This window comes from Apium graveolens, unplaced genomic scaffold (genome assembly GCF_009905375.1).
Source record: "Apium graveolens cultivar Ventura unplaced genomic scaffold, ASM990537v1 ctg4716, whole genome shotgun sequence".
Lineage (NCBI taxonomy): Eukaryota > Viridiplantae > Streptophyta > Magnoliopsida > Apiales > Apiaceae > Apium > Apium graveolens.
This window is the reverse complement of record NW_027418656.1, coordinates 157,356-162,347: the sequence shown is the minus strand read 5'-3', so window position 1 is coordinate 162,347 and position 4,992 is coordinate 157,356. Positions and strand designations below refer to the sequence as shown.

Sequence of the window (4,992 nt, the reverse complement as noted above, 5' to 3'; positions counted from 1 at the left end):
GGAGGCTTTACTGATTAAAATTGCTTAAAAGTAACAACAGGTACCACTGGTGGTATTTGTGATTCAGGACGGGGTGGATGTTATAACATTTGTTGCTGAATCTGTTGTTGTTGTTGCATCTATTGCTGCATCATTACCATCTATTATTGCAATAGATGGAACATTTGGTTCATGGTATTATTATTTTATTCCTCAGAATTGCTCTTTGAAGTCTCAGTTCTGGTCTTTCTTTTTGGTGCAACTTTCTGGTAATAAAACAAACAGTTTTTTTAATAATTTTATTAAACAGTGGAGTGTAAATAAAGAAACAATTTGACGTGTACTAAAACAGGAAATTTAAGCAATTTAGGATTTTAAGCAATCATTTAAAATTATTTAAAATGTTAAATAAATAGACTAAACAATATTATTTTAAACATTTCATTTATCTGTTTTCAGAATTAAACAGAAGTTAAAAATATGGAAAAACTATAAAAAAGTAAAGTAAATGTAAATGTTGTAAAGACTAAAAATTAAGTAAATAAAAGAAAAGAAGTTGAAAAAGGTTTAATTTATAAAATAGACACAAGCATCAGGTATTAGTGCTTGATACAAAAGGTCTATCTTAACTGCTGCCGATACACATCAAAACTGGGTACTACACACATATCCAGTCTCGCTATAACTATATCTACCTCTATTTACATATACCACATATAATACAAGATCTGTATACTGTCATGTCTCAGAAACCCGGCGGAATACGGTCTATCTCCTGTCAAAGGGTCTCTAGAATAGACTGAGCAAGCCGGGTAGCTCTGTGAAACTCTGCATAGGTGTGACTCACATTATAAATCAACTCCCCCAACTCATGAGAAGCTCGGTGATAGGTCTGCTGAAGTCTCTGTCTCAAAAGGTAATCAGGCTGGAGTGCTGCTAATGGTCCTCTCTCTTTCCCCTTAAATAGTCCTAATATCTCACGGCACTGGGATCTCCAATACAACATCTCATCCTGCATGCTACTGAACTCATGGTACGGTACCGTACGAGGCTCTCTAATCTCACCTACCGACTCCCGAGATGGTACTCTGTGAATCCCAGCAATATCCTGTGGTAAACCCAACTGTAATCCTATCTCATGGTCTTCCATACCCTCAACGGGTGCCATCTGAAATATCTCTAGGGGTGGAGCACATACAGGTAAGGGGACTGGTGTTGTTGCCGGCTGAATCTCTGGCTCAATCTCGGGCAAGAACTGGTACCGAGGAAGAAATAGTAATGGTAGTACTGGCTCAAAGAACTCTAGAGGATCAAACATCTTTACTGGATCTGGTAGCTGCTCTGGGGGTGGTAATGGCTCATGGGGTATCTGCACCGGAGGTATCTGCACTAGGGCCTCCACAAACACTGGTGGAACCACTGAGGCTAACGGTCCAATAACGGTCGTCTTAGATGATGACGCCATCTAATAATATAACCAAAACAGAAGAAAATAAAAGGTCAACTTAGCATTCCTAGAACGTACAATTCCCAACCTTAAAAGCTAACAACACCCTAACAATCCTATTCCTATCTTATGTGATCTTCCTATCTTATCATATTCCTAATGTTCTTGTTCCAGGAACCAAAACCTATAGCTCTGATGCAAAACTGTAACGCCCTCCAAATCAGGGGTTTAGATCTGGGGGTTACTGTTAGTCGCTAAAACACGCGCTAATATTACACGCAAGTATACGAGTTCGTAAGTAGTATAGAATCTTTTCTGGTTCATTCCCACAAAGACTGTTTTGGCTAACTAATTAATTCACTCACTTAAGCAACAATGTATGGTTATTATTCAATGCTATGACAAATAACAAGTTGAGATTATTTATAACTATGAATTAAACTAACAATTATAACTAAGAGAACAAGAATGGTTGAATTAATATATACGACAAACATGGGATTCTAACTTCATTAAATACTTCATCCAATAGCCTTATTGATATTAACCTTGGCATGTGATAAGTGGCATTTTATACCACTTAGAACATCTTAAAATGGCTTAAATTGGTGCCTTGAAATCAAGTATTTTGTGTATTTGATGCATTTTTCTAGTGTTTATGCATTTCAGGGTATTAGTTGCATTTCGGAGGAGTAATCATCAAGAATAAGCCTTGGCATGTGTTCACCATTGCAAGAGGAAAGAAATGGGCAGATTACGGCGAAGAAACGGAGCAAACTCAGGAATTTTCCAGAAGGGTCCTGAGCGCCCGCTCAGCAATGCTGAGCGGCCGCGCAGAAAGCTGAGCGCCCGCTCAGCTATGCTGAGCGGCCGCGCAGGGTGGGGAAATTAAATAATTATTTTTAGGACTTCTACTTCTGTTTGGCTTCCACTTCTATGTAATCTGAGTTTTATGGGACTATTATATAAGTAGATTTGGAGACGTTTTCACGAGAGAGGATCGTGGTATTACGCAAGGAGCGAAGGAGATAAGGAAGAAGACCGTTTTAGCACACAGCAACGAAGAGGAAGCATATTTTCTCGTGATTCTTGTTTCATTGTAACGTTGGATGCTAGTTTTCTTATTTTGAACCTATTTACTCTTGTGACGTACTCTGATTTAATATAATTAGTTTAGTTATTATTTTATTGTGTTTGTTTATCATGATTTCATATGAACCCATGATGACGATGAGTGCTATTATGGGCTAATCGTGATCATGGGGTTGCAACGGATTTACTATGGAATTCTTTAGTTAGTTGTTTAATACTTTAGTGTGTGATGATTGTATGATATCTAGTATTGGTTGTGCGTATTCGTCTAATGTGCGTCGCGAACATATAAGATAGGGTGTTAATCTCTTGTGAAGCGACGGTGGATCTTTAGATTTAGAACTTGCCATGCTAGCATAGGTTCATGTACGGTGTGCATGATTAGTGGGTAACTCTAACAGTTTTATTTGCCCTGTGTAATCAAAAGGGATAACATGTGCTTAAATCGTTGTATTATCAATTTTTGTAGACATATAGGAACTCAACATAATTGATGACTATTCAACTTCTATCTTAATTGTGGATGTTTGGTAGAATGGTATTAGTACAATGAAAGTTGGCTTTTATTAGTTTCGTGTTATTCGATTAATATCATCACTGTCACATGCTAAAGGTAATAACAATAGCTATTGAAGGAAGTAGTAATGAAGTTGTGATCTCATGAGTGTTTTAATATTGTTAATTTGAAGTGTTAATTAAGTGATTAATTAAGTAGTTAATTGTAGTTAATGTTTAGTCAACAATTCTAAGTGTTAGTGTCTTAACATTGAGAAGTAATCATACATTGGTGCGTGAGTTTAATTAGACAATAAATTAGTCTGAGTCTTTGTGGGAACGAACTAGAAAGTATTCTATATTACTTGCGAACGCGTATACTTGCGTGAATATTAGCGCGTGTTTTCGCCCTAACAAGTTTTTGGCGCCGCTGCCGGGGACTCGGCGTATTTGTTTAGTTTATGTACTTACCATCATTGGTCATTAGGACTCAGTGATTAGGATGTAGTAGTTATTATTGTTTCCGGTTATGTTTCAGGTATTTTAGCGAGCGTTTATGCAAACTCATTCTCGTACTCGCAAGAGGACTTTAGATACAGCTGAGGAGACAGACGAAGTTCTTGATATTCCGGAGAAGTTAGATTTTGAAGATTCGGATTCAGGAACTGAGCAGAAAGAACCAGTAAACATGGGTGATCGTATTGTTTAAGCTGATCCAGCTCTTATGGATTTTTCTCGGCCAAAAATTGATGACATTCAGTCAAGCATTCTTCATCCGGCTATTTAAGCTAACACCTTTGAAATCAAGCCGGGCACTATTCAGATGGTGCAGAATTCTGTTTCTTTTGGAAGAGCGGCGACTGAAGACCCCAACATGCACATAAGGAATTTTGTCGAGATCTGCAGCACTTTTAAGTATAATGGCGTAACTGATGAGGCTATCAAGCTGAGGCTTTACCCATTCTCACTGAGGGACAAAGCTAAGGACTGGTTACATTCTGAACCAGCTGGGTCCATCACTACGTGGCAAGATCTTGCGTAAAAGTTTCTGGTGAAGTTTTATTCGATGGCAAAGACTGCTGCTATGAGGAGTGCTCTTACTCGGTTTGCGCAGCAACCTACAAAATCTATGTGCGAAGCTTGGGAACGATACAAGGAAATGTTGAGAAAGTGTCCACATCATGGAATGCCCGATGGGATGGTGATCACTGGTTTCTATAATGGTTTGGGGGCCCAATCTCGGCCCATGCTCGATGCAGCAGCTGGAGGCGCCTTATGGGCTAAAAGCTATACTGAGGCTTATAATCTTATCGAGACTATGGCTGTAAATGAGCATCAAAACCCAACTCAGAGGATGATGCCTGGTAAGGTAGCAGGTATTCTGGAAGTCGATGCAGCCACCGCTATTGCAGCACAGCTTCAAGCGCTGTCAATGAAGGTTGATTCTCTGGCTACATATGGAGTTAATCAAATAGCTATGGTTTGTGAGTTTTGTGCAGGTTCTCATACTACGGATCAGTGTTCTCTTATCAACGAATATGTTCAGTATGTGAATAATTATCAGCGACAACAGTAGCCTGTGCCAGCTACCTATCATCCTAATAACAGAAATCATCCAAATTTCAGCTGGGGGAATAATCAGAATGCTATTCAGCCACCATATCAGCAAGGCGTGAGTAAACAGTTTAACCCACCTGGATTCCAGCAACCACAGCAGTATGCTCAAAGGCAATCATATCCTCAACAGGGAAGTGCAGCTGCACCTACTAGTGCTGATTTTGAGGAACTTAAGCTGTTATGCAAGAGTCAGGTGGTTTCTATCAAGACCTTGGAAAATCAAATCGGTCAATTAGCCAATGCAGTGCTCAATCGTCAACCTGGCACTCTTCCCAGTGACACGGAAGTACCAGGCAGGAAGGAAGCTAAAGAGCAAGTCAAGGCTATTACCTTAAGGTCTGGAAAAGTTGTTGATGCTGAAA

At 39.2% G+C, this 4,992-nt stretch overlaps 1 non-coding gene across 1 annotated transcript; it reads right to left on the bottom strand.

Annotated features, from left to right (window-relative positions):
* Positions 1 to 4,094: 4,094 nt before the first annotated feature.
* On the bottom strand, positions 4,095 to 4,201 carry LOC141702173 (small nucleolar RNA R71). Its single transcript, XR_012567045.1, has one exon. It is a non-coding gene; the product is annotated as a small nucleolar RNA R71 (small nucleolar RNA).
* Positions 4,202 to 4,992: the final 791 nt, after the last annotated feature.